Source organism: Oreochromis niloticus, linkage group LG1 (genome assembly GCF_001858045.2).
Source record: "Oreochromis niloticus isolate F11D_XX linkage group LG1, O_niloticus_UMD_NMBU, whole genome shotgun sequence".
Classification (NCBI taxonomy): domain Eukaryota; kingdom Metazoa; phylum Chordata; class Actinopteri; order Cichliformes; family Cichlidae; genus Oreochromis; species Oreochromis niloticus.
The window spans coordinates 9,386,275-9,395,430 of NC_031965.2; positions in this window are offsets into that span (position 1 = coordinate 9,386,275).

The window sequence follows — 9,156 nt, forward strand, 5'->3', positions numbered from 1 at the left end:
CAGATATCATTTACTGCAGGGCTGTATCACATGAAGGCAAAACAAAATAATGTTTAAGTGTGTAGTTTCTCTTAGTTTCTCTTTGGTATTGTTTAAAAGGGGCCAGAAAATTTATGCAGCAAATACTGCTCAAACATATGCACCAAATGTCAAACAGTATAAGTATCCTAATCTAGAAACCTACTAAGCTGATATAAGAAGTGGAAAAATACAGTTTGCGTGAAAAATTTGCAAGGACCTGAGCAGATGCAATTTTTTCCCTCATTTACCTACATTTAAGTATGACTTGTGGATTTTTTTAATAAGAAAGATATACGCAGGAACGTAATCTGATACATTAGAATCTGTTAAAAGCCCAATGAAGCTAGCCATTGTTGCCTTTGTTTGAAAGGGGTGTATGAGTGTAAGTTACATCTCTGCATGTCAGTTAAGGCAGGCTAGAAACATGCAAGAGAAAAAAAAACATACAGGAGATCATTACTGATTGCTCCTGTTTTATGTAATGCAGTCCAACCAGCAGTTGAATAATAGGGAAACTCAGTGAAACTCCGGGCACCATGTGAAAAAGCCTTCACGGAAATGGAAAAATCTGTTGGCTGACAGAAGAGAGGCTTGGAAACCGCTCAAGACTCAGTTAGACAAATGATAAATTATGTGCAGTTCTAGAGCTGCATGAAACAACACATCATCTTTCATCAGTACTTCCTTATCATTCTATCTTCCATTCCCATGTCACAGAAGAATCCTGGCATTTTAACAAAACAAGACAATACATTGTTGGCCTGGTTTCATAGTTTTAATATCCAATTTTTGACTTCACTGGAAAGATTTTTGTTACAATCTCAGCTCAATATCACCTTCCTGCAGGCAGTGTGTGCTGTATATAATAGCAGTTATGATATGCTGGTATCTGAAGGAAATTGATGCATGCGTCACAGTAAAACTATTGCCTCAGGTGTTCTGGCACATTTGTGAAGTTGTGACATTCATCATGAATTACTCAGCATGTGTGGGTGAGCTCTTGTCCAGACTTGTATTCCACACCCAGTAGAGGCTTGTTTCTCTTACTGCTAAGAATGGAATTTCACAATTTATTAGCTATGATGCACAGTAGGAAGAGATCACCAGGCTAAAACACAAACCCTGCTTTCATAATGCAGTACTAGCTAGCTTTCACTGGCCAGACAGTGCATGTGATTCAATAATAATGAGGTACAATGCATGGAAGCCTTTGACTTTCACATAGTTTGATAGAACTATAGACCTCATTAAGTTGTTCAGTTCAGCCTTTAACAGTATTTTAATCTTTCAGATTATAAGTGTGGTAAATGGACTGGTTCTGCAACTCTCGAATTCATTTCCAGAAGCATTTTTTTTTTACTGAAATTGAATAAGTATATTTACTGCATGTTTCTAAAACATTTATGCATATAATTCCATTGTATAGACATGACCATACACTTATACATGACTACTCATTGTATTTTACATTAAAACTATGATTGCATGACTTTTATTTTAAGTCACTGAGCTTTCTGGACTGTGTTTGGATTTAACATACCATGGTGGGAAACCAAGATCAGTAGTGCTCAATACGATCAACGGAAGAAGCGGTCTAAAAAGACAAAACAAAACCAAAAAACTGATAAATAAAAATGTACTTTGCGAATGTAAAGTTTGTAAAATAAAATAAAAAAACTTTACTTATGTGTACATGCTCACCAAAATAAAAAATACTGTTTAAAGTGACTATGAGAAATAATTCTCCAGGCTTCCTGAGGGTCTTTCAAAGTTTTTCTTTGGATCAACATCATGTATTAAGGAGGTCAGGAATGAGGCACAACAGTGAATGTCTTCTCAGCTCTGTCATAGTTTAGGGTTGCATTTCAACCAGTGTTTAAGATCTTGTTGAAATTAATAGAATTCTGTACATAGAAAAGGATGGGTTTTTTTCAGCATGGCAATGGTCTCAAACACACATCCAATACAGTAAAAGCATGCCTGGATAGAAAAACACACAGTGGAACAATATGAGCCATGGATTGGCTCCCCCAGAGCCCAGACCTCAGCATTACTGAAGCAGTGTGGGAACATCTAGCTAGAGAAGGGAACAAAAGGTAGGCAACATCGAAAGAAAAGCTTTGAATGTCCTTCAGGAGGCATGGAGAAATGACAAGAAAGCTTGCCTAAGAGAGTTCAGACTGTGCTGAAGAATAAAACTGATCACACCAAATATTGACTTTCAAGCTTCTGCTGCTGATGTCATAGCTTGGACACACTGCAGATCACCTCTTTGTATGTTGTTTATATAACACTGGGCGTGAGCAGTGTCTCTGAGCCACAAGAGTGAACAGTTCCATGTGTCTCTCACAGATTGGCTGGTTCAAAATGTTGTAGATTTACAAGTATGGATCTACAGGTGTAGTTTTCAATGTACTGTACAGTTGCACAAACGCTGTTTGCGGTATTTTCATGAGTGTTTGCAAGTTTCACTAAATCATTGCTCATAAAGAAATGATGGATTTCTCAAGACTTTTGCACAGTGCCGTATATTGAAAGCAATAACCCTCTCCTCTTCCGTTTCACATTTCTCTTGCAACAAAAAAATCAATTGCTTGGTCTAACCATCACTTCCTTGTTCAGCTCTGGACTGGAATTCTGTTATATGGGTTAATTAACACTGGAAAATGGATAAGACCTGCTTACAATTCTGAGGAAGTATATAGTTATGAGTTGTGACCCTGGATGACATTCCAACCTCACAGCTGCCCCATACTGCCTGGAAGCTACAAGAAGGAAAGCAGTTTAACTGGAGGGCAGATAGGATGCCAAAAAATTTACTTCCTTATCAACCAGCCAGTAGTTTTATTTAGGTAGGGATGTACAGAAGTGTTTCAGAAAAAGGAACATGTATGTAACCTGTAAATGGTGCAATTTTTTTTTTTTTTTTTTTTTTAGTTAAGTGCTTTACTGAACATGTAATGACACATTACTTGGCATGAAACAAAACATGTCAGGTAGGGTCCTTTAAGTTGTAAAGTAACATGGGAAAAGTCATCACATCATGGAAACTGCACAAACTAACTGTCAGTCCACTTTGTTACTGTCGGTACACCAAAAGGAATATTTGATTAAAAAATAAATAAAATCAAGAGACAGGCCTTGGCTAGTTTATCTCCCTTTAACAGACATATTATCTTCTAGATCTTTAACATGACCTTTGACTTTGACATCTTCAGTGGTTTGTCCCTCCCTTGTTTCTTTTTTTTTCTTTTCTTGCATGTACCAACAGTTTTAAATATCCCACGACATTTCAGTGTGATTCAAAAATGTCCTTTTTTTTTGATCAACCAGCCCATTTTTTTCAGGCTATGTTTCTTGTTGTAGCTTGTTTGCTGGTGTGCTCAGGATCATTATTCTGCTGAAAGCTCCAGTCAAATATGGTCTCACATTATCTTCAAGCACTCTTTGATATGAGGCCAAATTTATAGATGAATCAATGACGGACCAGTACCTGAGACCACTTTCACACATGCACTGCAGCCTTGAACTTTTGTAGACATTACCCAGCAGAGCTGTATGTTAGAATGCAAATGTCAGACTCAGTTGGTTCAGACATTAAACGGTCTTTCCCCCTGCCAGCTCACAACTTCAAAGTCTGTGTGATGTCTAATTGAACCCATGTAAAAATAGTCCAGGTAATTGTCCATTTGGTGAAGTCACAGCGAGCGAGTGGGCGTCATGTGTCCTGCCTCCTGTCGGTTCTATCCAGGCGTGTAAAGCAGACTATCTTTGAGCTGTGAGCTCCATGTGAGAAAGGACAACTGCTGACAAGATCCTCAACTGATTGTCCCAACATTGCCAGGAGTTTGTGTGAAATCAAAGAGACTCCAATTCATAGAATTTCTAACACCATGCTTCACAGTTGGTATGAGGTTTATTGGCAAACTGTGTTTTATTCTAATATTCTTTTTGGACTGCAAAGACTGCGGGGGCTATGCGTGATGAAATTTTCAGATTCTCATAACTTGGTGAGGGAGCCAAGTCTGGACAAATCTGAAGTTGTCTGCTCTTTTGCTGCTTTATTTATCTGCATTTGACAGATATTTCGATCTTGGCATAAAAACACAATCTTCAGTCAACTTGTTTATTATGGTCTGACGTAGGAACCCTGTTTTCAAACCTCTGCTCCACTGGCTTAGGCTTTTTAAAATGCGGCAGAGATTTTTCCTCGTGTTTTCTTAATCAGGAGAATTCCCTAAAACCTATTGAGGTTTTTTCATCATATGTATTTTCTTGTAAGAGATTATCTTTTTTTCCCTTTAAAAACAGGGCAGATTATGTTTTTAAGCAATGTTTTTCAGTAAAACATACAAACACTGTGGCTCTGTGGTGCAGTGGTTAACACATTTGCTTTACGAGTGAACGAGCCTTTGTTTGATTATGGAAGGAGACCCAAACCTGGGAATTGGGAAAACACCATCAGGAACATTTGGTGTAAAGTTTATGCCACTGTGATGACCCTTTTGGAAAAGGAGCGGATGAAAGTACTTCTTATAAAGAGACATGCTAATGATTAAATGCATGTTGTGTATGATACTGTCTAAAACTCTGCTATTTCATGGCAAAGTCACACAAGAGGTGTGACACAAATAGATGGCATCATCTTAATGATTGGATTGCATTTTTTGACATCTGGCAACCAAGTGCAAGTATTGCAAGCAACCAATGGCTCAACCAAAGGTTGATCATGCAATTCGCTCAGACTCTGGGCAGCCATGTTTGCTCCTACCTGGCGGGATGCAACCTATCTCCAATCACGTTACAACGTGGGCTTACTGATGCAATCAGTCAACTCGTTTGTGACACATTTCTTTGCATTTTTTCACGCATCTCTGGTTGTATTGTGGTTATACTCCAACATAAAAGCAACGCAATCAATCACTTTTTGTGATTGATTGATTGATGATTTTATTAAAAATGACTTAAACTATTTCCTTTGCTTCTGTGTTTATAATAGCATAACAATACTGCTCCAAAATCCAGAGCTGGATTATTAGAACCTCTGTGCTTACTTTAATATAGGAATGGTAGGAGCATTTTGGTAGTAAAACAGATAATTGCATCATACTTCACAACTAGGCAACCAGATCTTAAATGACCATGAACAAAAAGTTAATTTTGTATATCACTTTATTTTGCCTTATGAAGAAGTACTGCTTTAAAGTGACTGAAATGGGTGCTTGTTCATACATGTCACAAAAGTCAAGATGCTCCATTGGCTCTTTTTTTCTTTCACAGGCTTTCTGCTTTATTAAAAACATAAAATAAAATAAACCCTATTGGATAGTCTGAATTTACCGTTGCTTGGTCATATATAGGATTAGGTTAATGAAAATGAAAAGCTATTTATGCATAGAATACATTTCTCTGGAAAAAAAAACAAACCCTACAGTAATCATGTTTTTATCTTGTTTAACATGGAGGAATTATGCCAGCGAATAAACAATGCTTTACATAATTCCCTCAGTCAAAAAAAAAAAAAAAAAAAAAGATTGTACTTGGTTATAATTTTTAAAAAAATCCCAGAACAAGTTCTTTATCTTATCATATTTAGATGTTATCCTTTTTGTTTGATTAAGTTGGAATTCTGTTTTCCTTGTTGTCCAAATACATTTCTAGCTTGCTTGGCAATATTATATTATACTATATTACTATTGTTAGATATTTCATTCCCCATTACAATGCTTGGTTATTGCTTGGTTTCATAGTATTACCTTTTTTATGTTCTTTATTGGCATCTCCATGTTTTTTCTCCTCTTTTTTGCTTATTTGTTCTCTCTTAATAGTTTCACATTTTAAATGTTTTGTCAACTTTTGTATTATGGTGCAGTAAATAATGTGGAACTTCACAGGAAAAAAAAATGCAAGTTTCATTTTCAGATCTGCAGATAACCGAAAACGAGGTCTTCCTGGTTGGGTAAGTTCGAATTTTATTTTCCTTCTTTATAAAATTTCGGCCGCTAGGATATCACAGATATCACTTTCAGATATGATGTGCAATTTGGCCTTCTAAAATAACTCATTGATAGTTTATCAGCATCTTTTTTAATTTCCTTTTAAAGCTTTTAGCATTTTGGGGGGTTGTTTTAGCTTTTTTGGACTCTTACTGCCTTAAACTTTGTTTATTTAGCATCATGATAGTTAAATAAATGTTGAGACTGTAACTACCATGTGAACAAAAAAAGAACTCGAGCGACAAACGACATGACGTTCCTACATGAGACATCAAAAGTTCATCACTAGATGCTGTACCAAAACATTCATAACTTTCACTAACTACTTCTTTTGATGAAGTTTGATGGTATCGAAAATTTAACCCATATATTTTGTTCATATTTCATGAGCAGAGTCTAAGGGCACTCATAGTATGGTCTGGGTCAACTTCAACCTGGGCCAAAAACTGAATTTTGATCTACAGATCAATCTTAAATAAATGGATGATTAATCTGAGTTAATCTGAAGGCCACATGAAGTTTGGAGGTCTTTAGCAACTGACTCTGCAGAAAGTTGGCTGAGCAATCACTGACCCCACTCTGTAATTCTATATGGCCTACCACTTTGTGGCTTAGTTGCTGTCATTTGCTTCAACTTTGTTATAATACCACGTGCCTAGGCGACTGATTTTACACAACTGTGGCCACGAAAGTGACTGGAACACTATGAGTGATTTGGATAGATGAGTGAATACTTTTGGCAATACAGTGTGTACCTCTGTTCCTTATGACATAATGCATGATCATATATCATCACTCCTATACTCCATGACAGTGTCAAGGCCCCCATGAACTCTGTCACCACTGCTGGATAAAAAGATACTCACAGACATGGCATGTGTAGTTTCGCATTTTCAAGCTTCCCTATTGCCACCTTTTTTCCATGGTTTGACCCACAGTGATGGTTCTAAAATCCATCTGAATGAATATGGATCATATTTGACCCAGGAAAGTCTCAATGTATAACATTTTGTATATTTTGGGTCAGTTTAGGAAAAATCATCAGATATCTAGCTAATGGCATTTAGAGCATTTATTTTGTATTAATTATTGCCAGGGTATCTCTATTTGGCCATTTTAGGTAACAGTTGCACGAATCCTACTCCTCCAATTACCTCAGCTAGAGACAGACCCTCATTGATGTCTGATAGATTAAAAAGTGACCAATGTGGAAACTTTCACAGAGTACCCACAGGGCTCTTTGAAGTCTCTCTTCCCCATATGCAATAGGATTTTGAGTGAGTTCAACAAGATAGAAGGATGAACTGAGGGAGGAGTGCCTGTGTGGAAAGGCTTCAAGCCAACAGATAGCATGTTCAGACTAGGTGCACAAATTCTTATGAAATAATCTGTTAAGTTTATGACTTCAGGTAAAATACAGGCACTGTTTTGCATCTAAGGTAGATGCTGTATGACTTCAGGTAAAATACAGGCACTGTTTTGCATCTAATGGTAGTAGATGCTGTATAGTCTGAACAAGCAAACCACATAGCTTACAACGATGCTATAGGCAGGTGTAGGCACTCCAGGCCTCGAGTGCCGGTATCCTGCAAGTTTTAGATGTGTCCTTGATCCAACACAGCTGATTCAAATTGTTAAATTACCTCCTCAACATGCCTTGAAGTTCTCCAGAGGCCTGGTAATGAACTAATCATTTGATTCAGGTGTGTTGACCCAGGGTGATATCTAAAACCTGCAGGACACCGGCACTCAAGGCCTGGAGTTGCCTATCCCCTGCTATTGGTAATGAACAATAACAAAGTTATTACATAAAGCAGTACATGTCTCTCTTAGCCCCTCTCCATTGCTCTAAGAAAAAAATATGCTGTTATGAATACCTTTTCTGTGAAAATCGCCTGGGCTGATGATACTGTGGGTTTATCTGAGAACAGTATAGATGGCAGGATTGCAGATGAGAACCCCCACCTCTCAACAGTTCCAAACAACAACAACAACAACAACCAACAAGATAAATTTAAGTGTTCCCCACGTTTTGGCAGAAGAGTTCTTTCAACATAACATCTACTGTTTGTGGATGCTGTCCTGACTTGCACTGCATTTTCACAGCTCTGTAGGGCTGCTCACTATTTCAGATATACCTTGTTATGTAGTAGTCTGTATACCAATGTGCAATTTTAAGATTTCGTTTCATTCTTGCACATCTTTGCTTAGCTGTTATCCATATTATCCATATATCCATATTATATATTATACTACATTATACACAGCATAGTATAGTAAATATTCAAGTACAAATGTGTTGAATGAATTAAACTGCACTTTAATATTCTGGTGTGGTCTAATAACTGTTATTTAGCGTGCATTGGCATGGTTACTCTACTTCTACCACAAAAAGGTAACAGTGGTAAGCAAAATAACCTATGATAGATTTAGGACAATACTAGACAATGCATTGAATGCATACTAAATGTTAGTCACAACTTTGTATATCAGTGTACAGAGGAGAGAAATGTAACTCATTTATTAACATTTTCTAGCCAGAAATAGTGAAATGTGTGATTTCGTTTGTTTTGACACTACAGCAGTTTTTTTTATACTTAAATTGACTTAAAAGTGTGTAATTTTTCTGTTGCAGCTGCCTACTTTATATTTATATATACAGGGATACTCAGTTCAGGGAATAAACTTAAATTAACATAAATCTTTGAAAAAACGTATACATGCTTAGCCACAATATCTTATTGGACGTTATATTTGTGAAGATTTTGTCTGTAACTAGACAGGGCTGCATTTTGATATGTGAAAAGCGAACGTGTCAGTCAAGAAAAGGTGTCCATAAAGACATATTCCTTCAAGTTTATGTGTTTCTTCCTATAGTTTTTATATACACACTTTTTGAAAAAAAGAACTGTGCCCTAAACGAGTGAGTAACCATATATAGTAACTTCACTGGGCCTGGTTTACAGCATAAAAATGAACAGTTTTGAAAAGTCGCACAAGTGAAGAAAAAAAAAAGCCTAGAGTTAGAATTGACAATTTACATATAAATTTCAACGAGTGCCGCATAAAGGGTTAATACTTTTTGTTTTGTTTTATTTTATTTTCCCCCTGCCCGTATAACGCAGATGGCTCTGCGAAA